This window comes from Camelus bactrianus, chromosome 7 (genome assembly GCF_048773025.1).
Source record: "Camelus bactrianus isolate YW-2024 breed Bactrian camel chromosome 7, ASM4877302v1, whole genome shotgun sequence".
Taxonomy (NCBI): domain Eukaryota; kingdom Metazoa; phylum Chordata; class Mammalia; order Artiodactyla; family Camelidae; genus Camelus; species Camelus bactrianus.
In genome coordinates, this window is record NC_133545.1 from 58713999 (window position 1) to 58741867 (window position 27869).

The 27869-nt window shown below is 39.7% G+C and overlaps 1 long non-coding RNA gene across 3 annotated transcripts in view; it reads left to right on the forward strand.

The window, feature by feature from the left end:
* Positions 1 to 27869, forward strand: part of LOC141578169 (uncharacterized) — a 332741-nt gene that overhangs the window by 58589 nt on the left and 246283 nt on the right. For all 3 annotated transcript variants that reach the window (XR_012508201.1, XR_012508200.1, XR_012508202.1), the window contains one exon: positions 18685 to 18807. This is a non-coding gene — a long non-coding RNA (uncharacterized LOC141578169). The remainder of the gene's footprint in view (positions 1 to 18684; positions 18808 to 27869) is intronic.

Below are 27869 nucleotides of genomic sequence, written 5' to 3' on the forward strand. Positions count from 1 at the left end.
TCTGAATAAATGTCTTTGTTTGCCTTCACTCTTCACTTAGTGTAGCTGAGCATAAAATTCTAGGCTGACAGTTATTTTCACACATGCTTTGATAATACTCTTGTCTCTTGTTGTACCTTGTTGCTGATGGGGTTCTTCTGTAGGTCTAAATTTTATTTCTGTTTTTTAAAAAAAAATCTGCCTTGTTCTTGAATTGTACACACTTGAATTTATTTTTATTTATTCTGCTCATAATCAGAGCACAGATCTGACCCAGAATTTAGGAAGAGTCTCAGCTGCCATTGTTTTTCACAATTCCTTTCATTCCTCTGAAATTCCTGTTAGAGTATGTTAAACTCTCTTAGTCTATCTTCTGTATCTCCAAACTACTCTTTCATTAAAGAAAAGTCATTATGTACTTCATTCTAGATGGATTTCTCAGTATCACCCAATAATTCATCACCTCTTTTAAGGTGTTTCTGGTAATTGGGTTTTTTTGAATTTTGGATTGTAGGCTAACCTTGTCAAAATCCTGTATGTTTATATCTCTCACCTTTGAAAATGTGGTTAGACTGTAACTAAATTTATATTAATCTAAACTCCAAAGGTTGGTGTCCAGGTATCCTAACTCTGCTATACTTCCTGTAACTATGTGGAGTGAAAACAAGTTCTTAGGGAAAAATTTGAGCTTATGACAAAATTCAGTAGTGTCCTCTGCAGATAGGGTTTTCTTTTCCTTAGTTACTTTGCTTGGAATTTCCTTGGTCTAGAGAAGTTGGCAGTCTTTCTCTGTTAAAGGGCAGATAGTAAAGATTTTAGGATTAAAGGACCAAAGTGGTATTTGTCACTGTTTACCCTGCCTTTGTAGCCAAAAAGCAATTATAGACAATACATAAATGAATGAGTGTATTGTGTCTGTGTTTCAATAAGATTTTATTCAAAAGCAGGCAACAGACTGGATTTGATTTGCAAGCTATAGTTTGTGACCCCTGGTCTTAAGTACAAGTGAGATTGACAGAGCATTTGCCCAGGATAGAAGCTAGAGCACAATGAATATTCACTAAATTGTATTTTTTTCATTAAAACCTGTATTTTCAATATATAATGTAGCAGGGTGCCCTGCTGAAGATTTAATTTATAGCCAGTCTGTTTTGTAACTCCAATGAGACAGATGGTCAGAGAGCTTTTGGAAATGTAAATCACCTCCAAGGCATGAATGGCTATTTTATGGTGAAAATCTGGGCTTTTTTGAGGTCTTCTACTGACTGAGGGCAGTAATCAGTGTTTGTAATTAAGAGTGAGAAAAAGGGAAACTGCCAGTGAATACAGGGCCACCGAAGACAGTGGGCACTGGAATTATCTACAGATTTGTTCACACTCACATGCTTGTTGCTGGCTGTTGGCTGGAACTTCAGCCAGGACACCTACATGTGGCTTCTTCTGTAACTTAGGCTTCCTCACAACATGGTGGCTCAATTCCAAGGATGAGAGAAGTCTCAAGAAGAAGGCCAGGCAGAAGCTATGTCACCTTTTCTGCCCTAGCCTTAGAAGTCATACATGTCATTTCCACAACATTTTATTTTCTGAGGAAACTACAAGGCTCAGTTTCAAGGTGATGAGAAATAGGCTCTATGTCTGGATGAGGAAATAACAAGGTTATAAGAACCTTGAAACCATAAATGTTATTGCAATCATTTTTTGAAAATATAGTCTCACACTGTCCTCCATCCTCACCCCAAATCACTTATCTTAACTAAAAATCAACTTCTTTTTAATGACTGGTAGTTAAGGAAGCCAAATGCTTAAATGTAATAATGACATAAAAGACAGTTTGACATACTCTGCTATTTGGTTCATCATTGCAGCATCTAACTTTGTAAATCAATACTTCTGGATAGAATATTTGGTGGTATAAAATACACAATATATAAATCAGCACAGTAGTTACTGTTCTTGAATGCACAAATATTTAAGATAAGCTATTATTAAGTCAGTAGTTTTAAAATAATAGGTAAAAAGCTAGGATGCAATAGAATAAAAGATTTCAACTCAATACAAAGTGTTATTTTTCCATTTCATTTTTTCATTGACATGGAAAGAGTTGATTTTCTTCTTTCACTTTCATATCAATAGAAATGTAGAAGTCAAGTCTGTTCTCTGTAAAGCAATAATATTTATGTTGTACTAACTTTAAAATTCAGACTCTAGTTATAAATTCCCATTTATATGTTATGGCTGAATAAGTCGGATAAGATAGCTCAAGGCTTCCAAAAAGGATGACAGTGTAAGTACTACCGTAATCTTACCGAAAAAAGAATGAAAGAAAGCACATGCAGGGAAGAAGACTACATAAGTGCTGGAACTAAGGAAGGGTCTAGGTACAGACAGACTTTGTTTGATACAGTCCAATTTCAAACAGATGTAAAAACACAAGGAGCCAGCATATAAGCATGGTAGGAGGGAGGTAGAAATGTCATTGTAATACTGAGTCTAAATATAGAAGCTAGAATATGGGATGGATTGTGGGACATATTGGGCAGGATCAAATGTCCAATAGATGTAAATCAAATTCCATACTTCCAAACAGTATATTGTTTCAGATATTCATTAAAAATAAAAAAAGAAAAATAAAAGAAGGAAACGTAGATATACTTTTACCTAGCTGTTTCTCTCCTTTCATTTTCCCTAAGGAATCATTTGAGATGTGATCAATAGATAATACATAAGCATGCTCATCACAGACTACTTACAAGGCAAAATATTGGAAATGCCCAGAATGTCAATCAATAAGAGGTTAAAAATCTATCTAAATTTCTCTCCAGACACAGTAAATCCCACGAGATTTGAAATGAAATGTCCATATTATCAAATCAAGTGACATTTATGAAAAAATATGAACTAATTTTTATGTATTAAAAGCCTTATTTCTATGTACATTAATTGCTAACAGCTAACAGTAGCTAATATTAATATTAGATGTTGCTTCTCTGAGAGGTAGGTGGTTTTACCTTTTTTTCCTACCATTTTGTCCTCTGTGAATCTTATAATCACATTTTATTTTTGTAATTAGAGACAAAGCTGTTTTTATTTTTAAAATTTTTCTTAACTTTGTTTCTTCAGTTGATAAAATCTGGGGACACTGGTCTTAGGTGCTGTCAACCCACTGTGTAGATGTTAGAGAGTTCATTGGTAGTGTGATTAATTTCTCCTCCTTCCTCACACCCCTTTGCTCTCTCAAATTATGCATAAAAGGAGACTCTGTCCAACTTTAATCTGTATCTAGCAACAGGATTCAGTCTGCCTTTCATGGTACCTAGAGAATGTGCAGGCTTGTTTTCCTTCCCTGTAAAACCTTGATTTGTCTGGACCAAAATAACAGGAGACAAAACTTATAAAGAGCAATTTTCCTTATGAAAAAGATATAATTAATAAATCAACTATTGGAGTGGGCTTATTTTAACATTGCTTTACAGCTTCTAGAGGTATGCCAGTACGCATCCAGCCCCACCTCCTAATCTTTTATCTACAGCAACTGACCTTTGTCATGAGAACAGATGTTTCCAATAAACCATCTTTGGTCATCAAAGGTTGTTATCCCCAGTCTGCTCTATTTATCATGGTAAGAAAATGCTTAGTGCCTTTATAAATAAAAGTAGATTAACTAGAACAAACCACTTCCTGATGATTGTGTTTAATAATTTCCTTTTTGCTTATTAGGTGTGGGGTCGTTCCTGAAGCGTGTCCCTTTTATGCAGCTGGACACATCAAACTACCAAAATGATACTTTTAAGGAACATTATAACCATATCACTAGCTGACCTTTCTATGACTTCTTGTATCCCAAGCACCTTCCTCAGTATAGGGCTTTCCATTTAGTTTGTCCGTGAGGAGAGAGGTGTGTGTCAGACAGCATGGACATCTGCTCTTTCCAGAGTTATAATTCTTACTGTAAATTTATAAATTGGCATTTTGATTTATAGTCTTTAGACCCTGGGGAGTTGGTGAATGTGAGTCATCGTCTCTGAATCTGATCAACTCTGGGGCATTGATAAAATCAAATTCTGGAGCTGCAAGGGTGATGGGCTGACCCTAGACTGTTGTGAATCAATCATAGTAAATGCTGTTTGCCAAGGAAGCCACAGTCCTTTTCTTTAACTCAATTCCATAGCATGCTGTTTACACCCCTGTTTAGCACTTATTGAATGTTGTCTTGCATTAGATCAATTGTTTGTACGTCTGTCTTCCTTACCAGTTAGACTGTAAACTCTCTGAAGAAAGAGACTGTATATTTGTCTCTGTATCTGCAATAGTACAGGTGCAGTAAAGAAATATTTGTAGGGTTGTTTTTGAGGTTGTCTTTTAGGATGAAGCTTCATACTTTTTTCCTTCTACCGTTGATGGTATTGTATCATGGTATTATTAGAATAGCACTTTAAAGCAACTTTAGATAAAAGTCTTTTCAGAGGCAAAATTACCCCTATGGGGTTCTCCTGAAAGTGTCAGTAAACTTGTCAAATTTCACAGATGTCTTTGATTTGCTTCAACTAGGTTGCAGTGATTTAAGTGCAGAAATTGGAAAGAGAGATTTTCCTGTACTTTGCTTTCAAAACTAGTTTTATAAAATATTGAGTAGATACAAAATAATCTTTATAAATAAAGATTAGTGATACAAGAAACAATTGTTTACCCAGTACCTAGTTTAAGAAATAGTACATTATCTTTGAAACCCCCTTGTGTTCCTCTCTACAATTCTTTCCCCTTCTTTCTAGGGACTCAGAATCTTGAATCACAAAGTCATTTAATTAAAAAGCTAAAATAAAGACAGAATCCAAACACATTTGACACTTAGGAACATTCTTGGCCAACCTCAGAAGTCAAAGTTGATTTATGACTAAATTTATGATTATTTTGTATTTTTGAGAGAAACCATTAGAAACCCTAATTTCATGGGAATTTTAAAGGGTTTACTTCAAATCTTGGTGACTAGAAGAGACCCTGGTGTCTCTAGAGGTGACCTGTTAAATTATTCAGGAGGAAGTATATAAGTGAGATAAAAGAAACTTTGGCACATGCTTAAGAAATACATATCCTAGGATGTGCCCTGTGGATGTATATCCAGTAAAGTGATTGATGAGGCCCATGTCCCTAAATGAAGAAATAACTCTCAGGACACAAAATAGGGATATGTTTTCCCTGCACTGATATGACTCTTGTTGGGAGATTCTCCATGGCATCCTGTTAGGCTCTAGACCAGTGAAAAATAATAGAAAAAATTGGCTCTAGTCCCAGATGGGTTTTTGGATATCCTTGTTCTGGGAAAGGGGAGGACACTCACCTCTAAAACCTAATATATAGCAATTAGTTATTTAACTGTAAGATATAAAGTTGTTTAGTTCCTTTTTTTTTTTCACAAATGGCATTAATGCTTTTCCTTTAAAATGGAAGAGTAATTCATTAATTAAGTCAGAATTTTTAATGGATTATTTGTGTGTGCACGCAATAATCTTAAACCTTGGTTCAAGGGATTGCAATTGATACGGGGAGGCGGGTAGTAGAAAACACATTACAGTAATGGAGTTCAGTAACCTGCTTCAAAAAGGGGCATTTTAATGGTTCTATGGGCCATCACAGTGTTACTTTGAAAGTACAGTAATGGAAATATGTGAAGCTAAAGAGCTGTGGTTACATTTGGCTCCTTGGACAGGGCTGCTACTCAGTGAAAGAAGTGCCTCAATCAAACGTTGCTACTTTCTACATTATGCCCCAGAAATTAAATAAAATGGGTTTAAGACTTTGAAGCAGCAAAGTCTGTCGCACTTCAAACAAGGCTTTGTTGGTGGAAGTTGTTGGCTTGTTCCTAATGGATTTATGCCGCACCTTGGGAACTTGAAAGAAAAGGGAGGGGAACCTTGTTTTGGAAGGAAAAGGTCTCAGAATTAGTTGGTGGGTGAAATGTTGCTGGGGTTCAGAATTATGCTCTCTAGAGCTGCTCTTATTCAGCTCAGAAACTGGAGATGATGAATTGGCGACATTTTAAGCAACAATTGAATTTCTTAACTTATGGATTCATGAACTTGCTTCAGGGATTTTATCCGTATAATTCTGTTGATTTGTAAGACCTCTGGACTATAATTATCCTTTACCCTGCGTATTTAGTTACTCATTATTAAAACTGATTTGTGCCTGTACCTATAAAATGGACTGGACAATGAGGAGTGACATTTAGAAAATACTGCTTGGATTAAATTTAACTTCCTAAAGTCCAGAAGTACCCTACCCATGGAAAATGACATCTGCCTGATACTTTTTTCGAGTCATGTTTGACAAGTTCTGATTCATACATTTGATCTTCTTCTCAACTTATTTTCATTCATCATATGGCAAGGACCAGGAAAGGGAAGATTGATGCCTACAGTTGTGAAACTGCAACTGGAATTTGAGTCTTTGGTGGCAATGTTTCCCCAAAGCTCCAAGACAATGATTTCTTTCCTAGTAAGATATTCTCTCCACTTTTCAACTTTTTGTGGGGAGGGATAGGAGGGAAGGGTTTATAACTTACAGGACCTAGAAATTATATGGCACACCTGGGGCCACGCAGCAAGGTTGCAAGCAGAGAAAGTGCAAACACTTTTCAACTTTTGATGACTGTAAGACGCATCTTCCAGTTTCTGGCCCCTGTACTCCTTGCTTGTACAACCTATTTCTCATCTCACAGTAGCTCATGGGAGCAAAAACCCTGACCAGTTTTCAGTTTAGTAGAAAGACTGTATCAGTGATTATTTTTAAAGGCAAGATTGCTCATCACATTTCCTGTTTAACACCCTTTGCTGGCTTCCCATCGGCACTAGGATAAGCTGTGGGATCCTAAGCGTGGCTTCTAAGACTGGACGGTATCTGGCACCTGCCAGCCTCTCCAGTCTTATCACCCACTGGACACACCAACTTTTCTGGTTCCTGGAAAGCCAAACTCTAAGACAGAGATAAGACATCTCAGGGCTTTCACATGTGCTGTCTGTTGGGAAGTACAGACCAGAAGATCACTTATATCGGAAGAGGGAAATGTATGCTATGTTTACTGAACTTAAGGGACATGCTGGGGGAGAAACAAAAAATAATTAAAATGAAGAAAAGATACTACAGAATGTTAATGTTTTGGCAACTATTGGAGTGAGAAGAGCCAGGACTACAGCTGGCATTCAACCCAATTGAGCAGTGAGTTGGTTTAGACAGAACAGCTCAGAGACTTCTTCTGCCTTCCTGGGTTATTACCCTCTCCTTATGTTAGTGATTTTTTAATTAAAAAACCCATATGCACATAAGGAAACCAGCAATCAAACAATAAACTTATGAGCCTGAGACATTACTTCAAAACTAGAATCTTTTACTGATGTGGAGGTAATCAATATGAATAAAGCAGTTGCTGGGATGTCCGGGTAGCCTAACTGGCTCTAACTGTGGCATTGCTGATAGGTGGTAACGGGACTAGGAAATGGTATAACGTGCCAGTCTGATATGGTGACTTTGGTCAGTTAGATTGGATTCCTAGCTCTGTGACAAGTTTGTTGCTGTAACTAAAGCAGTGAGGACAGACAGGAGGTGGGGAGTACCTTTTGTCTGGTACATTCTTTCTTTGCAGTTCACCTGGCCAACCCAAGCGAAGTACCAGGCTGCAGTACCATGTTCTTTTCCCCATCAAATTGTTTTCCACCCACCCATTATTCTTAGTAATATCACTCAGCTCTTTACCTTCCTCAGACTTACCACAATTTATACTTAAAAATATTTATTGGGGTGTTTATTTGTGTACTGTTTCCTTTACTGGATGAGGCAAATCCACGAGGGCTGGGGCCAAGCCTGTTTCATCTGTTACAGAACCCACAGCATTTAGTGCAGTGCCTGTCACACAGGAAGTCTTCAATAATAAATAAGTAGATTCCGGCTGTATCAGTTAAATGCTTCGTTTACAAAAGACAGAAAAGCCCAACTCAAACTGGCTTAAGCAAAAGGGGGAACTCACTGGTTCACATAACTGAAACATAACATCGAAGGTGATGTTGGCTTTGGGTACTTTTGAACCAGAGATTGAGATGATGTGGCCAAGAGTCTATTTTGTCCACGTCTCTCTGCTCTGCTTTCTGTAGTCTTGCTTTCATCCATCAGCTCCCAGTGATTGCCTCCTTGCTCTTCTAGACTCTTACTTTACTTGGGGCAGGGGTGGGGGGCGAACAGTCTCAGCAGCTTCAGACCACACATTCTCCCACTTTGTGGTCCAGATTGTCTGGGGTCCCAAAGAGGGTTTCTTCTACTCTGTCCCTTTCACAGAAGCCCCAGCATACAGATAACTGACTCTCACTAATTTGATTTTATTAAATACACATCCATAACTTAATTAGTGTGATGGGAAAGGTGAGATACGACTATTGTAACCAACCTGGGTTCATCCATGGAAGCTGGAGTAAAACTAATCTCACCCAGATCACAAGATTAAGAATGGGAGAGGGGTGGTTTCCCCAAAGTAAATTCCGTGGGAAGGCCCTGAGCCGCCAAAAGAGCCGATGTCTGCTATGCAGCTAATGCACAAAAAGCATCCATTTCATTTTTTTTTACCTTATTTTTCTCACACTTGTTCTTCCAACTAACAGTGTGGTTCCCGGCCCACCATTTTGCCAAGGTATTTGGTGCCTGTGGATTCCAGTGCTGCTGACCACCAGCCCTGCTACATACCCTAGCCTCACTTCGACTGTCAGTGTGTGCAGTTGTCTCTGGCTCTTTGCTCCTGCTCAGCCTTGCGTTCCGCTCGAATCCTTTATCTTGTATCTATTCCTTCCTGTATATCCCCTCCTTTTCTTTCTGAACCTGCTTTGTGGAAGGCTGGAGCTGGCCTCGCTGAACAGTTATATTTCAGTGGGTCAGATGCCCAACTTGAAGGAAGTGTGAGGAGATGGGGGAAAATGACAGGTCAGTGTCAGGGAATCAGGTCAAACAAGTCCAGAGGTCAGACAGGTTCTGTGTTTAAAACTAGATACACAATTTGAAGGGTATCAGAAACAAGGTAACAATTTGAATGGAAAATGAGGGACTCAGAATCTAGAGATGTGTTAAAAACAGGAGGATGTGTGCCCCCCCCCCCAAAAAAAAAGGAAGAAAAGAAGGGACTCAGGCTATTGCCTTCAGTGTCTAGGGCTTCCCTTTATGGGCCTTATGTGTATGGTTAGTGGATGTTCTGTTCTGGCTTAAAGGAACTGGGTGTGGTGGGCAGCTATCCCAGCTGGTCGCAAGGACCTGAATTGTTGTAGGGGTGGGAGTGGTTCGTGCACACACGCATGTGCACATGGCACGCCTACTCTGTTAAGGTTTTGTGTTCCCTACCTTTGGATGAAATGATAGAAAGGCAGATGACAGTGTGAAGGTCTGATTCTGTTAAGGTCAATCCCTGTGTCAATTTCTAGGACTAGTCTTGACATTAGGCAGGCGGAATTCTTTTAAATTTTAGCTTAACACTCTGGGCTCAGCATTAAATTCTTTTTCTAGCCCTACAGTACCTTTGGCTCTAGCTCTAGCGAATGGACCTTTGCGTTTTCTTGGGTTGCAGTTTTGCCTTTTACATCCCTGTTAGAGCAACTGCATTTCATGTCTTGCTCCTGCGGTCAGCCTCTCGTCTAGTTAGTCTATATAATTCTCTGGTCCTTCTGGAACTGGGGCCTTGTCTTGCTCTTGTAAGTCTCCTTAAAAGCTGAGTGCATGTTACTGACATAGAAATAAAGATTTTGAGCCTAAATCTGAGGTTCAATCTTGGTCAAAAACAAACAAAGAAACAAACTGTAGGTTATAATAGTATTTGATGAGAGATCTCTGGGGGAAAAGAACCTGGTTATTACCACTTTTTAAATAATATAGAACAGCCAGGTATGACATATGTCTGTCCCAGTGGCCTCTAAAGCAAATCAACAAAGAGCATCTTAGGAGAGGGGTGGACAAGGTCTTATACACGCTTCGGTCTATACAAGGTCTGTTGTTATCATGAATTGTTTCTTCCCTTTAATGTTGATTTATTAATATGTAATCTCACAGGAATGTAACCTTCAACCATGAGGCTTGTTATAAATATGAGTCTTGTAAATATGTGTTACAAGACATGGTAGGTGCTTGCACTACCTATAGGTAAATAAATATTCTCACTTACACTGTGAACAAACCACCTTGTGGTAACTAATCAGCCACTCCATTGAGGAGCCCACCTGTTTCTGTTTTGTGTAAGCTGATTAGCGCACTGCTCTGTAAAGGTCACGTGGCTTAGCTCGTTAGGCAGAGCTTCCAGTTTCTTTTGGTCAGGCCTTCCTGAGAACTGCTTGAGATAAAGGGTCTGAGGCAGACTCTCTTGTAAATATAAAGTGACACCGTGCCCTCCCGCATTGACTCCCGGCCTGTTTGTGTGCATCTCCACATAGTTCTGGTTGCCATTTCCATCACAGGGCCTCATGACCTACTGGGACCATGCATTATCCCTTCCTGAAGGCTCCCATATCCTGCCTGCTAAACTGCACTTCCTTTCTCCTCGGCCACTGAATCTTCTCCTCCAGGTACGTGTCTGACCCCACGTCTCAGCCTCTCTGTCTTTCATTTCAATGTTGTAATTCATGGGATTAGGTCTAATCATGACAGGTGAAAACTGTTACGTTTTTCCTTCTAAAGAAGGAAAATTATACTGCATTTTATAGCTCTGGGTTTTTAAAAATATTTTCTTTCGATGGGTCAAAAGAAATCAAATTAAGAAGCTGTTCAGTTGAAACAAAAAGTTTTATATCCCCTTCCACAGGGACTGACAACCTCTAAGTCACTTGCTCTCAAACTTCTGAGGTCACAAGGATCATCTGACTGTTTGTTAAAATCCCATGCTCCCACCACACACAGTGGTAGGTCTTGGGTGAAATGTGAGGTCTTTTTATATGAGCTTTCCTTGTTGTTTTGGTGCAGGTGGTCTGAGGTTCACACAGTGAGATAAATTCCTGTGATGAGTGGAGAAATCCACCAAAGCTTTTCCTAGTATTTAAGGCAGAAAAATGGGTAGTTGAGAATGTCTCTATTCTTATTGATTAAAAGGCTGATCAGGGGAGGAAAAAGCAGCTTCCCACAGCCTTATGAGGCATTGTTTGCTATTTCACAGGACTGGTGTACACTGCAGACACTTAGTTACTCAGGGTGCCTTTATCACCTAGTAGGATGCTGCAGTCTCATTGTCCTTAGCAGGAAACAAAGTTTTTACTTTGCTGTTCACACCACTGATTCCTTGTGGAATTTGGGTTGAAAAGGAAAGATTCTTAAGAAGAATGGTAATTTTTTTTTTTAACTTTAGCTCCAATTTCAGATTACTATTTGAGTGTCTTCCAACTTGTTGACTACAAAAATGATACTTAGGAACATAATGCTTTTCATTTATTCCTTCATTCATTTATCATTCAAATATTTATTGAACATTTTTTTGCCAAAAAATGTACTAGGTAAATGAGAGAAATAGCCATGAACAAAAATAACAATATAAGTTTAATAACCATAGGAATTAAAAAATAGAAGGCATTTCAAGAGTAGGATCAACTTAGAAGGTGAGGGTAGAGTGGAGAAATAATGGCCAGGGAGTATTTTTGAAGGATTCCCTGTAGAAGAGACATGTAAGCTTTGCTCTTGAGGATGAATAGGAGTCAGGCTAACAGTAAGAGTGAAATCTTCCCTGGAGGGCTTGATGTGAGAAGAAGCCAGGCCTGTTCAAGGACCAGAGAAAGGAAGGGCACTGAAGCAATTGGGAAGGAGTCAAGAGAAGAGGCTGGAGTGGTGCATGGGACAGGTCACCTGAACCACGGGTGTTAGGCCAACACCCAGGTGCAGTGAAACACCCCTGTGCAGGTGTAAGGTGAGGAATGGTGAGGAGGGGCTTTCTTTCCAAAAGGACAGATAAGTTGCTATGTGGAGAATGGATCGGTGGGGAAGAATAGCAAAAATGAATGCAGGAGATGAGTTAGGAAGCCATGCAATAGTTCAGGTGAGCAGTGGTTATGGATAATTCTATGGTGATGATAATGGAATTGGAGAGAGTAGATCTGAGATATAATTTGGAACTTGGTAATTTATTAGACATGCAGGCAAGAGTCAGAAAAGTGTGACTGAGTTCTCCAGGTGACTGGCTCAAGCATGAATGGAGGAGGGCTGTGTAATTAAGTTGGAAACCGATGTGGGAGTAGTTTTCATGTAAGGAGCTTACACATTTAGTTCTCCATGGAGAATGGATCTTCCAAGTGGAGCTGTTAGGTAAGCTAGGACTCCAGAAGAGAGTCATGTGAGAGACACAAATTACTGAAGCCATAGGATTGGATGGACTCACCTTGGAAGTGAGTGGAGATGGGGAGGCAATCATTAGATATGTTGCTGAGAAGGGGGATCCAGAGAACACAGGGAGGAACTGGCCTTTAAGAGGAGCAGGACATGTTTGCCAACGTGAAAGAGGAAAGAGGTGGAGGATAGATGCAGATGCAGGTAGATTTAGAAGGATTCGTTTCATAGGAAGTTAAGGGCTATTTATTTAGTGGCTTTTCTTTTCTCTGTGAAGTCAGAGGTCAGGTCATCCGCTGCAAGTAAGGAAGACGGAAGTAAGATGAGAGGTTTGTGGAGAGAAGAGAGGATAGAAACGTAGCGCCTTGCGGACACATGCCAACACTCCCATTTTGCTTTTTCCCGGACGGCTGCCATTTCCTCCTGGGGCCTCCGGCACTAAGACAGCTGATGTCTATAGCAGCGCTTCCGCAGAAGGATTTGAAAGGTACATGTTGACTTGGTCTAGTATTCCCTCTCTCTCTTTTTTTAAAAGAAACTCCAAATATACTGTTTCTTCATTGCTTAGAATCCCTGCAGTGACACTTTTTCAGGGTTGTAAAACGCTGAATTTTATGCTTCTGAGAATTACTTGTCCATTCAGAGCGTGCCAGATAGCTCTTTTCTTGCTGAACACAACTGTCCTGAGAGAATGGCCTTTGAGTTTAGACCAAGCGGGAGAGAGTCCCTGCAGAAAACCCACTGAAGGCTTTGAAGTAAGCAATGGGTCAACCCGTGTTTGCCAACGATAATGGTTGAATTTCTGTTTAAATGAAAGCCAAGGGAGAAATAAAGGACTTCCCTCTAGTGTTAATTTTACCAGAAATGGGCACTGATGATGCATAAATACTCTTATGATTCAGTTCTTTCAGCATCTTATCAAGCTGAAGAGTTTGCTAGTGAAACCTTTGATGGTTGTATTTAACAGCTTCTCCTAACTAGTCATGTTGAGACTTAATGTGAAGCCAAACCTTGTAAGTAGGATTAATGCCCCCATCTGTTTTTCCATCCCTAGTGCATATTTAACCAAATTATCTTTTTCCCTCTTGGTTTTATTTACTCATTAGTGGAGTTGTAATGAAGACTCCACGGTGACTAATTCCTCAGGCACACCAGGAGGCTGAGCTGTGTCAGGGCCGACATGGGCTGTAGTGTGCAGCAGCTTTCTCTGCTCTCTCAAGCTGCCACTGTCTGCTATTTAACAGCAGGAGGCGCTGTCTTAAGCTCTGCAGGGTGAAAGTCTGCAGAAGGTGGTGGTGGGGAGAGTGACGCTGGTCCTTCGGTGCCATGAGCTCTGTAGCAGTTCTGAGGAGGAGCAGCAGCACTTCGTGCACTGAGGGTGAGGTCACAGCAAACTACTCCAGGGTGGTCAACAAACCTGTCTTTTCCTGCGTTTTTTTCCTTCCACCACTCACTGTTCTCCAATCTAATGTTAAGAGAGAGAATCTTGGCTTTGTGTTATTTTTCTTCTTCACTCTAATTTCCTATCCTTTTCTACACTAGGGAGTCCCCAAAGTTACCTCATGTCTGTTTTCCAAAAAATCTCCAGCCTTCGCTTCCCTTCATATCTTTTAAGGGCTGTATTTTGTTATTCTCTCTGGGCTCAGATCACTCTTTTCTACACTCATTCTTTTTTCTACTCCTTTTATTGCTCACACAGGTTTTAAAACGCTCAAGTTTTTTTGTGTTCAGTATTTTCACCAAGATCATGGTTCCTCCACAGGAGGAAAAGCATCTTAGAGCACTAGAATACGAATTAGCTTAATAGGTTAAAATATTAAGAGTATTTGCCTTCTTAAAGAGAACCACATTAAAAGCAACTCAGCAATCAATAACAGGAGAATTCTGTGCATTTTGGTTCTTGAATTTGCTTCATTACATCTTTCAGGCATCTTTGTGTGCTCTCCCCACATTCAAGGTTAAACTTGGCTACATCCAGAGACTTGGTTCCTGTTGTCTGGTGCACTTGCTGGGCAAACTACATGTGTCTTTGGTCATGTAGCGTCCTCTCTCCCAGAGGCACGTCCTCTGATCTTGCCTGAGGTGAACTCCCACAAAGAGTAGAAGGAGTGCTGGTCTGGAAGGCTAAACAGTGTCTTTCAAGCCCTGACCCACAGGGGCTGCCAGGTGACGCCCATCAGCCTCATCTTCCTTGTCTTTTTAATGGAGATGATACCTCCTGCCCTTCTCACAGGCAGTGTGGTATTCCCATGGCACTTTGTAATCGTCTCTTTTACAGTATTTAGTAAAATCTATTGTAATTTTTTTAATGTGGTAGTTTTTAAGCATTGACTAGAAGTTCAAGAACTGCTGGTTTTATTTTTATACATCTTTTTTCCCCAGTGCCTAGTACATTGCAACTCATTGTAGAGACTCAAAATATTCTTTTAGGTGAGGAAATTCAACTCAACAATATTGATTGAGATCTTTATGGAAAGCCTTTCTCTTGGTGCAGCGGAAATGCCAAATAAGTAAGAACTTAAAATCTATTTTTAGAGATAGGAAAACAACCTAACTACACAGGTCAGAGAACAAAAGTGAGATCATGGAGATACTGAAGAATCATTGGAGGAAAAGATTCATTTCAATGGGAGAAATCTGAGAGTTTCTTCAAGGAGACGCATTTTAACTGGTTTTGAAGGATGGGGAGGATTTGGGCAAGCGGAAGGTCACAGGTAGGGTTGTGAGATGCATGAGCCAAACTCAAGACAGAAGCTTCCCTGCCGACTAACTATGCAACTATGCAAAGGAAAGGATAAAAGGAAATTGGGCTGATTCGTAACAAATAATACTCTTAAGGGAAAGCGTGAAGTTTTGCCATTCATAATTAATAGATTAAGTATCAGAAGTGTCTCTTTGATCAGATTTCAGAATTAAAGCAAGATCTGATAAATAATTCACTATTCCTAAGTATTATCTTCATCTGTAAGCTTTTCCTATGTTTTGTGAACACATAATAGAACAATAACCATTACCTTCTTTTAAGAATTTTCATAACGCACACTGGGATGATCTTTCATCTTACTATAAGTGAAAAAAAAGTATCATTTGGTTCTTGTAATTTGAATCATTATTTAAAAAAAAGCAAAAGAGTGCTACATGGACATAAAGTGTCAAACTATATCCTGGGATCTAACATCCTTGGATCTTTTGCATTCATGACGGAATTGCAGTTCTTAGTAGTGAAGGGAGCTTTGGCCTTGTCTTTGCTCCTGGGCCTGATCCAGCACAGGTCCTAAGCTAGGGCTCTGGGAGTCACACAGAGATACCTTGGTGAGAACTTCATGAAGCCATCCATGGGATGCTGTCCACACTCAGTGGTACACAGCCAAGACAGCTGCCTGCATAGGAACTGAAGTGGCTTCCTTTGTTTCAGTGGCTTATAGAGCAACCGTGTCATCACCTGAATACCAGATAAACCCCAGCTCCCTGCCAGCAACAGGGCAAAGAAATTAGTGATTCGGGAGGCCAAACCGTTAAGGTTGAGCTTGAATTAATCTTAAGGCTTCGTTTCTAGATCGATTGCCTAACAGCTGTTGAGGATACTACGAGAGAAGAGTGTTCTCAATTTCACATCTCAACAGTGGAGGCCAAACTGCACAGTTCATTCTAGAAACCCCTATCATCTTTCCTTAATCCTCTTCTTATGCATAGAATTAATATGTAGTGTTGATTAGTGTGTGTTTGTTTAAGCTCTGTGTTCCTGGCAGTTGTGGGGTTTTGTTATTGTTGCTGTTGTGTTTCATTCTGTTCCATCTTATTAACTAGAGGACTGCTCTTTTCCCCCAGACTCCCCCCGAGTGCACTCCAGGGGTGTCTCGTCCTCACTTGTGAAATAGATGATTACTATAAAATTGTGCCTCAAGATTTGCAATTTAAATTCTTTCTTACTTACTCTAGATCATTTTGATAGTCAAAGAAACCCTGCAGTGTTTGTGTGTGTTTTACCAATATCTTATTGAATTATGTACAGCAGTTTCTAGGGGTTTTGTGTAGCAATTAGTCTTTTCTGTGCACTCTGAATTTCATCAACCAGGGAACTTGATTTTAGATGCAGTGCAAAAACAAATATTGATTTAGGGCAAACTATAAATTATCTGAATCCTTCCCCCTTACCTCTGAGACAGGGATAATTGGCTGGGGGCCCAGCCTTACTGAAGGCCATACCTCAATTCCAGTAACACATTCAGGGAGGGTAAAAATGACCACAGGGAATGTCTCGGATTCTCTGTGTCTGACTTGTAAGTTTTACACCACCGAGTAATCTCAGCTGCTTCCTCCTCCATGTTGTGCTTGCCTGGAATTAGGGTCACCTCTGGGTCTTCTATTTAAAAATACTTCCAAGTTTTAAGATACCAACTTTTGTCCAGAACACATAGGTTAAGGATAGGTCCTTATATGTTGTCTAACAGATCTAATCCTTAAATGGATTTCAAGAAAAGCATTGGGCTCTTTTCCCATCATCTTACTGATGACCCTGCCTGGTTTTTAATCTTTGGGGCAAGGATCCATAATTTAATGAAGTAGGGATAAATTAAGGAGATTTCTTAGAAGTGGCCCTTGCCGTTTAGGTACAAGGATTCAGGAACACCCGGCCTTGAAATTCTCTTTCTTGGCCTGTTTCCCAGGGCTTTGGAATACCTTGTTACTGCTCCCTTTGAGAACTCGCCAGAGTTTTTGCAATAGCAATAGTGGCTTTGCAGAATTTAACACTTTCTGATGTTGCATCTTTTGGCTTTCGTCACTTCACACTACTGTGGCCTTGAGTTTCTTGCATTGCAAAACTAATAACCTGTTGATACTGAGGCACCGCTGCAAGGATAGTGCTGGAAATTGACTCTTTGGACTCATATTCAAGCACAGGCTGCTGGATAAGCAAGGCAGATCGACAAGGGCATTTATCTCCACTGCCTCCTTAGACACAGAGCTGATTAAAATGGAGAGGAGAAAATACCCAATGAGAAATACAAAGAGAATTTTGGAAGCAGGGCAATATGTAGAGAGCCTGTCCCGCCCTGTGCTTCCAGATACTCCTCTTCTACTCTGGAGGAGTTGAACCAGGCAGGATATGGTCCAGGGGGACTGGCACAGCGAAGACAGGGTAGGGGCACATCCAGAAAACAGAGCATTGAGTGAAGGTCTGCATGCTGAGTGAGGAACACCTCAGTTCCTTTCTCCCTCTTGGTGTCAGTATCCCTAGAAGTCAGATTAATACTTCTTAAACAGAACACGTCAGAAAGAAATGAATCCAAGAGAAAGATCTTCAGAGACTTACTTATGAGTGGCCCAGAGAAATGGTTAGTTTCTTGCAAGTCAGCAAACTTCCCTGACCCAGGGAGCTTCCAGTCATGACCCTTAAATACAAACGGAAACACGGAGAATCACCAGACATCTGAGGAAAGCCTCTAGCATGAAAAGCAGGCCAAAACAAAGTGGGAGGGGCCCGGGGAGAGAGACACTCACAGGAAATAGGAAAGTGCAAGGAGCATAAGAAAACATTGGGGAAGTAAAACCCTCATATTGCCAAAGAGATTAGAAGAGATTGCAGTTATGAGACAGGAGCAGGATACGATGAAAAAGGGAACATTCAGAGAAGAAGAAAAGCTCCTGGAAATTAAAACTGTGATGGAAGATAAAATTGGGCAAATCTCCAAGAAAGTAGAAACAATAACACCACCAACAAAGTGATGAAAAATAGGAAATTTGATATTCTTGGCTTGTGCAGAAAGTCATATCATCTGAAAGTGATGATTTTTATCTTTTTCTCCAGAAATTATCTTTCTTATTAGTTTTTCTTGTATTAGCTGCTTGCCTGGAGCTTCCATTACAACACGGAAGTGGGGTAGTAATAACAGGCGTCCTTTTTTATTTCCTGACTTGAGTAGTGAACCATTCTTATCTGGCTAAAGATGATTCCTTATGTTCCTGACTGACTTATTGTTTTTAATCGTGAATGAGTCTTGAATGGATTACATTGTAATATACAAGTTTTACTCTAAATGATTTTGTTTAATGTAAAAGTTTTAAAATAAGAACAGTATTAATGATGCTGCAATCTATGTAATTTTAGTTACTACTTGTTCTTAGTATCTTTAAAGACTGAGCTAATTTGATAGGAGAGCAATAACTGCTTTGAAACTATTATTGTTAATCTAGTTCGTTTGTTTCAATTAATGTGTAATTTTGGCTATATCAAAAAAGCCCATTCAGGCATAGTTACAAAAACTATTATAGGATAAATTAGTAACTTTAGTTTGGTAACCAAAAATATCAAATTTGTCTTGTATTCCACTTGCAGATAAAGTAACTTACTGACTGTGTAAATATTTTTACTTGTGTGAACAGGCTGTGTAAGGACACCAGTACCCAGCTGTGAAGTGGGAAGTACAGAGCTTGTTAAATATTTGAAACAGAAAAGGCTTATGCTCTGAACCACCTGGAGCAGAAAATGAAGAAGTGCACTGGAATGTAAGTACTGGATTTGTAACAAAAGTTCTGCGGGTTAAGATCCCTGGAAAGAAATACGTCAGAGTGATGAGAACCCTGGACTCTGGAGCCAGACTGCCTGAGTCTGAATCCCAACTCTACCTCTGCTGGTTGTGTGACCTTAGGAAAGCACTCAAGTTTCTGAGCTTCCTCCTCTTAAAAATAAAGTCATGTAAGACTTACCTCATAGGAATGCTGTAAGGATTGAATGAATTAATAGGGGCTAAGCCCATGGAATAGTGCCTGGTCTCATGGGTGCCTATAAATGTCAGCTATGTTTGACTTGTTATTCTTAAGTTCAAATGCATCTGTTTCTCTTTATAGGTTACCAGCCAGGACCATTTAGTTTTCTCTTTTCCACCTTAGGAATTAGTGTCTGGGAGCACTTGTGTATATATCACATGCTCCATATTAGTCAGAATGACCCAGTGAGTCATATTAGCAGAGCCTGATTCTGACAGTCCCTTGTGTAATGAAACCTGCTGAAATTGGATTACTATGTCATTGAGTAAGTTGCCTCTATTTCCTTATGACAGCAAGTTTTCCACATGTTGGCAGACTTCCTAGTGTGTTTTGGAACAGAGCTTTGTGGCAGAACTTCCTTGCTCTAAATTTACCTGCTACCTTGAGATGCTTGGCTCGAGGCTGGGGTGCATTCAGGATTGTTGAAGGAAACTCACACTGTGATGCACAGAGTTTCTTAGCCTTTCTGGGAAACAGATTCTTACTAAGCACACAGCTGTGAAAATGATACATGTTCTTCCTGAGCCTATGAAAGCTGCAACAACATCCCTTCTTGAGCCTTGGATAATCTTTTGGTTCCCCTTTCATACATCATATTATAATTGTGCTTTTCCTTCATGAACTCTAATTGAAAAATTTAGGGGAAAAAATGGAAATAGAACACTTTGCAAATTGGATAGCAAGAATTTGAACATGGGAATGTTTTGAAATGTCCTGTGTCTTCTCCTAAAAAGAGGAAGTCATCAAGTGCCAGAATGATGGGAAAGTAAGAATGCTCGTCATTCCTTTTCTGCGTGATCTTGAGGCAGGGCTAGCTCTGAACAGAAGTGAGAAGTAGTCCCTGTGCAGTTTTTGGCACAGTGCCTTCTCCCTCTCTCCCACTAACGAGTCTAGGAGCCCACTGTGGCTTTGAACTCCACGCTGCTCTCTAACATAACCTGCTCTCTGGAGCTTACAGAACATAATCATATTCTCATTGACTTGGACATGATGCTAATGTGTTAGTTGTCTGAGAGCATCTGAATTTTCAAGAGATAAACAATCAGCATCTCACAGTGGGATTTTGCACAACAGGAAATAACAGGAATTCCTTATGAGAAAGCCTTCCTGGGCTCGCTGAAAACATGCTGTAAGAGGCAACCACTTATTGGTACAGGGCTTCATGGCTTAGGAAACACTTCAGATACATTTAATTTTTTATACTACTTTTAATCTCTGTAACAGTCCTGTGAGGTAAGCATTAATATCTTCACTTTATGGGTGGAGAAATTGAGGTCCAGAAAATGTAAGTGATTTGACCCAAGTTTCAAAGCCGAAGCTCACTGTGACCTCATGCAGGTGTTCTCACTGTTCCTTTGGGCAGTAGTGGGCAGTAGTGGGAAAAGTAGACTCTAGGTATGTTTTGCTACCTCTCAGGACAAACACAAATAAAAAAATAAGAGGCTTCATTTTCCCTGTTGAAAACGAGGGCAGAGTCTTGCCTTTCCTCTTTCTCAGAGTATTTACTTTAGAGATGCATTAGAAAACTTGTGATTTGTACAGACTTTCTCCTGTCTCTGAAATGTACGTAAGTTCTTTTGAAGACTAAGTAGGCCTCTTGTTAGCTTTATGACCTAACAATGTCTTTCTCAAGGGCCTGGGAGTCATCTCTGCAATGTAAACAGTAAGGGAGATTGCACCCCTCTCTCCCAGTTTCTGGGGAGACTGTTGGAACCTCACTTCAGTGGGCCCCTTATGCCAAGTTGCAAAACTATGTCTTGTAAACATATGAGTTTGTCATTCCTCTGGATAAAGTCAATAAGCTTACCCAGATGGCCACCCCAATTACCAGGTAAAGTTAGGATAAACTATGTGACAAATGGTGCTGTCAAATCCTTTCACTTGAGGACTAGTTAGTTATAATTTATCTTAACATGTAAATAACGGACCGTATCTGCTTAGCTAGATAAAAGGGTGAGATTCCTTTCTGTTCTTGCCTCTCTTCGTGAATTGCCTGTGAAGAACGTCACATTCTGGTTTAATGCTTATCTGGTAATAAATGTATTATCTTTGTCCACTATCTTTGTGGAGAGATTTTCTTGGTTGGGATATTTTATTGTAGTTATATTTTCCCAGCATACCTATGTCAGATACTCACTAATTTAACACTCTTTTTAAATGGAAAATCAAGTATTTCTCAGATAGCTGAAATTTAAGTTTACTCGGTTTATTTGCATTGGAGTGTTAATATTGGATGCATTTGTGAATAAAGTAATGTTTTTGCTAGTCAATGGGAATCGTCATGCATCTGGCCTTTTAAAAAACATCCCTTGTCCAATAGAGCTATTTATTATTTTTGCACCTTTTCTTTTCAGTTTTTAATTAGTTTGCCCTCTCAGCCACACACAGAACTAAAACTGTGGTGACTGGTTGAACAAATGCCAAATTCAATCAACTCATCAACAGGCACCATGAACCATAGAAGCAGAGTCTAGGATAGGCTTTAGAGACCTAATGTTTGTTTGTACCCTCTGACGACCATCTCCCCATTTTGCCCACTCTCCAGCCCCTGGTAGCCACCATTCTACTCTCTGCCTCTATGAGTTTGACTTTTTTAGATTCCACATATAAGTAAGATCATATAGTATTCGTGTTTCTGTGTCTGACTTATTTCACTTAGCCTAATGCCTTTGAGGTTCATCCATGTTTTCATAAATGGCAAGATTTCCTTCTTTTTCAAGGCTGAATAATATTCCATTGTGTATCTTTAACCACGTTTTCTTTATCCATACATCCCTTAACAGAACTTAGGTTGTCTGCACATCTTGGCTATTGTGAATAATGCTGTAAATGAACATGGGGGTACAGATATCTCTTTGAGATAGTGATTTCATTTCCTTTGGATGTATACCCAGGAGTGGAATTGCTGGGTCATATGGTAGTTCTATTTTTACTTTTTTGAGGAACCATAATGTTTTCCATAGTGCCTGCACCAACTTATATTCCTACCAGCAATGCACAAGGGTTCCCTTTTATCCACATCCTCACCAATACTTGTTTATTCTTGTCTTTTTAATGATAGTCATTCTAACAGATGTGAGGCAATCTCTCATTGTATTTGATTTGCGTTTTCCTGATGATTAGTGATGTTGAGCATCTTTTCATGGACTTGTTGGCCATCTGCATGTCTTCTTTGGAAAACTGTCTATTCGGTTCCTTTGCCCACTTCTGAATGTTTTTAATCATTTCATATTTGTATGGCTCCCTGCTAGCATGGTCCCTGGCATGTCCTAGATGAGCACGAACTGCATGTTGATTATCCTGAAGGGGCTCAAGTAGTGTTAAATGAAGTTGTTTCCTACTCTGGCTACACAACAATTACCTGGGGCTCTTTTAAAACTTACTCATGCTTGGTTCCTCCACAAATTAAATCAGAATCTCTGCCAGTAGGTCTTTGTAGGTTTTTAAAGCTCCCCAGGTGATTCCAGTGGGCATTCAGGATTGAACCACTAAAATAAATATGAACAAACATCCAGAGATTTTCTCTAAACATCCGACTAGTGGGCTCCTCCAGGTCATTTGTGTGATTTTCATTATCCTATTTCTGGTCTGTGTTCACCACAAATGTGACTCATGTTCTACGAACCCTCTGCTGCAAGTGCTGAGCATAAAATTATGCCCTAGAGGGATTTAATTTCTTAGCTACCTCTTGCCATCCTGGGTTTTTCTTGTCTCTCTTTCTCTCTGCTAAGTAGCTTTTAAAGAACATTTAAAATTATTTTCTTCGCATTTCAAAAGTAACACATGCTTATCAGTTTTTTTTTTTAATAAAGTGATACAAAAGGGTGAAAAAATTCAAGTAAAAAACCTTCATCTCTGCGCGTTCTTCATTCCTACTCCATTCCACAGAATCATCCTCACTGCCATTTTTTGTGTTTTGGAAATTTTTCCACACATATACCATCATGTATATTCTTATATAAATTCTTATATAAATACACACAAACACACAAATGTAATCACATATTATGTTGGCAGTTTGCTTTTTTATTCAGTAACATATCTTGGAGATATTTTAATTAGCACATTCAGTTTTCTTTTTATATTATCCTTATTCTTTTTAAAGGATACATATCATTCTATCACATGGATATATCATACCTTTTAAACCAGATCCTTATTAAGACACATAAAACATGTTTCCACTTTGTAAGCACTGTATTGAAGTTAATGCCACAGTGATCTTCTTTGCACATGTCTTTACATAATTTTGGCACTATATCTGTTTAAAAAATTGTTTTATATTTGACTGTCCAACTTACACCTTCACTAGCTGTTACTGGCTGTGTTTCCCCATCTACCCTGCTCTAGTATCTGCATTTCTCAGCTCCTTCTCCTACCCTCCCCAGTGTCTCACAGCAAAACTTGTTAACCCCTGACCACGGGCTAGTCACAACCCATTTCTTAGATCTATCCTGAGAGAAGGCAGAAGAACAGAGGAGAAAGAAGACAGGAATATTGATTATGCTCCAATTATTGCCAGACCTAGTAGTCTGCAAAGCAATTATAAAATGTGGTTATTATTACCTACGTTTTATAGGTAATAAACATGGCCCACAGAAATGAACTTATCCAGGTTAACAGGGGTGGAACTGAGATTTGAAATCCAAGTTTCTAAGTGGTCATGCTAAAAGTCTTCTCTCTTCCCCTTCTTTGCTGTCGTAATGGTGTAGGCGTTGGGTCTGCACTCACTGTGAATGGGATCAGGGTGACACTGAGCTCCAATAGCATCTTGTATTGAAGCCCCTCCCCTTACCTAGGGGAGTCTCTATTCCAATAACTAGCCAATTTCGTACTCTTTTATTGGTATTTCACTTGGTATTCTAAGTGTTCTAAGACTAGGTACCAGCCTTCTGCATCTCATGCATTTTTGGGCAAGAAGTTATTAAACTGCACAGTAGGGATGGGGTTTTTGCTGTATTAACAGGAAGTGACCTGACACCTGAGTTTCTGCTGAGTGGTGTTTTATGTTGCTTAAGTTCTTATTAGGAGGTTACTTATCCCAATAAAGGCTCATAATATAAAACCTCCCCATGGTGAAGAGAAAGAGTGGAAGTGTCAAAATAAGTCAAAGACAGAGTTAGAGAACTAAGATGAGTAGTCAAGCAAGTAGGGAAAGGTGAAATTTTCTAGTAATAAATACTAGTAGCAGACAGTTTGCAAAGTGTTTTCCAGAAAAGATACACCTCCTTTGCAATACCAAAGGTGAACCTAACAAGTGCATTGGAAAACCTTAGAATTTTCTGTGAACAATGAAATCATCAACACCAGGAAAACAGTATCATAGCACAGAGTGGCTTTGAGTAAGACCAACTGAAGATGCACAGAAGAAAAACCCATAAAGGAAACAAACAAAAAGAAGCTAGTATCTTTCTCATATTAGACTAAGAGTTTTTAATTAATTCTTTAGGGAGTAGGAATTGCAACTTAACACTAGTAGCTAACCCATTGTGGGTCATTTAGCCTTTTGTGAGAAGCCTGCTTCGTTGGACAGCTCCTATATTACAACATACCTGCAGTCTTGAGAATGGTGTCTGGTGCAGCAGAACAGTTTGACATGAAACAGCTGCAAGTTCAGAATCTGAGTTGGTCATATAACTGTTTTGTGTTGGATAGTGTTTTCAAGGAAACCACAACAATATCTCGCATCTCACCCATCCTTCCAGAACCCTGCTACTCTCACAGCAAGAGATGGAGTCCCATTACCCACCACTTGAAAGTGAGTGGATTTGTGGCTTTTTTGTAACCAAGAGAATGTGACAGGAGTGACACTGTGTGACTTCAAAAGCTGGGTCAGGAAAGGTGATATGACTCCTACCTTGCTTGCACGAACACTTGTGCTGAAAACCTCAGTCACCATGTTAGCAATCCCACTGACCTGAGGCCACCATGAGATGGAAAGTCCAAGTTAGCTTCTCTCTCTTTCTCTTGCTATATAGGGAGAGAATGAGCAGCAACTGGCTCCTCCAGCCAGCCCCCAACTGTTCCCATATAGCTAATGTCTGATGGCAGTATGAGAGACCCCAAGACAGAACGGCCCAGGTAAATCCTCAAATACCCAGTCTACAGAATCTGGGAACCCAGTCACATGACTATTCTGTGCCACTAGGCGATGAGATGAATTGTTCCAATGCCATAGTAACTTAGGATCAGCATCTTGTGACCTTGAGCAAGTTACTTCACTTCTACGAATCTTGATTTCCTTACCTTTAAAATAGGGGTAAAGTTAACAGCTAAAGAGAGTTAAGTCTTATTTGAGTCCCCCTGAAGAAGTACTGCAAATAGTGAGACCCATCTCCACGGAGGGGCGGGAGGGGGTGCTACTTCCCAGCGCTCCTCACTGCCCCATTCCACTGCGGGTAAGCAACCACTCCCTTCCATTATTGACACTAGGATAAGACCTTAAAACTTTAGGACATTTTGAAATCATTAGATAAATCACAATATGAAGTTAAATAGGCTTCTTCTCACTGGTTACAGAGAGGAGATGGGACGTGGAAATGGCCTATTTGAATTATGGCATGAGTCTTATGGGTGTGGAAATGTGTTATCTAGGAGAAATAATACATTGAAGCACTATCAATCAGTACCTTTAAATTAGTTCACCAGATCAGTCACCAAACAAGATTTCAAAGACCTAACACCAATGTAACAGTTTTAGTTGGAGGTATAGAGCGCTGGGGGTAAGGATCAGACATACACCAGCAGTGGAATGCCACCACATTGCTGCATGCAGGCAAATAAAAAGCTGAATTGAATGTGCCTTCTCCTCCGCTCATTTGCTCAAAGGATTCCTCCAGTTTTATATATCCCACTATAGTTACTAAAATTCGCTGTTGAGTATGAATGTGCACAGCCCCTCAGAATGTTATGAGATAGATCATTTTTTAGTTCCCTTCTTACTCATAAAGGTACCACATCACATCTATCATTACAGAAATTTCTCTTCCTACGAAACCAAATTTATATTCCACGGATTATTTATACCAAGTGATCCAACATCATGTTTTTTTCAATGAATTGCATTTTAAAAAGTTAATTTTTTTCTTTGTGAAATTTAGCACATGTTCATAATTTTTTTTAAAATGGAAATACATGTAATTAGATAGGAAAAAAACTCAACTAGTGGTCCTACTAACCAAAGACAAGTACTGTGAAATAGTTTTGCTTTTATTTACAATCTTTTCCTTTTCCTTTCTATATGATACATAAATTTCCTTTTCCTGTGTATTTTTTTAAACCTTTAAAATGAGGTATACATACTATTAAAATTCTGTTTGTTTTTCTCCTGATAATCTGTCCTTTATTATAGAGGAGTATCAACCAAGAACCTAAGAAGGTAGAAATAAAATTGTTTTTCCTTCCCATCAGCACAAATGTGATACCATTGCGCTGAGGTATTGACCTCCTCCCTGGTGTGGTAGGACTAGGACAATGAGAGCCCTCAATAAGTCACGCCTGGCTTCAAGCAGCCTCATTTATTTATTCATTCATTCACTCATCTGCTATGCAAATAGGACCATTTCCTATTGTACCACAACATGACATGTCATGAAAAAGACTGAAAAGCTCTGCTTTAAAATACCCATTACCTGCTTTCCAGCCATCTCTCTCTTGAGCCAGCGTCTAACCATATGTTGCCTGAAGTTTATCTTTTTCTGTATTCTTTAATGTATATGATAATGTAAAAGTGCAGTCAGATGAATAACCAGCAAATAATTAATTACATATCATATACTGTAGACTCTGGGGACGTAATGAGGAAGAGGTACAATGTAATTCCAGTCCTGAAGTTACAGAGATTAGAGTAATGGATCAGACACCCACAAAAGCAATGAAAGGTAGTACGTGTATGCAATCAAAGCCTAAGTGAGATGGCACACACCATCAGTGTCACTGAACTTGACAGAAGGAGTCTAGAAAACAGAAGGAAAGCATCTTGACTTCACCCTCTTGGTTTACAGATACAGGACACCCAGCGATGCTTAATACAAGTGATTATTAATCAGCCGAGTGGAAGTAAGGCAGGCTCAAACGATCCTAAATCCCACGCCATCTACTCAGTAACTGAGCACCTAGCATGCCCTGGGCACTGTTCTCAGGGTGACTACTGCATTAGGAGGCACAGTGCCCAGGGCTCACCAGCGAGTTTTAATTTTCCCTAAGAAGGAAAAAAAATTTTTAATCAAATAGAAGTTTTAATATATAATATTAGTGTATTTGTCTTTATACCAATATAGCCATAAAATACAACTTTTAATATCTTTGTATGAATTAAAGGGCTCGAGAAAGTCAGAGTGCCTCTGGCCCACGGAAGTCATAAGGCTCTGACTATTCCAGGCACTGGGGAAAGATTAAACGGTGAATAAGGCAGACAAGGTCCTTTTTGTGGCACTTCCATTCTCTTAGGGGGAGAGACCTAAGTAAGCCTATAAACAAATCAGTAACAAGATCATTTCAGACAGCAATAAAGGAAAGGCTATAAGAAAATAAAATGTGACTCGATAGAGAGTGATGGGGTGAGGATAGTTTGAGAAAGGCCATTCTGGGGAAGTTGAGTTCTGAATGAGGAATAAAAGCAAGTCCGATATGTAGACCTGAAGGAAGAACTGTCCAGACAGAGGAAGAGCATGCGCAAAGGTCCTGAGTCAGATGCATGCTTGATGGCGGGGCGGAGCCAAAAGTCTAGCGGGCTGGAGTGGAGGAGTGGGGAGGGAAAGGACAGAAGAGGTTCACCTAGCAGGGGCTAGTGCATGCAGGCT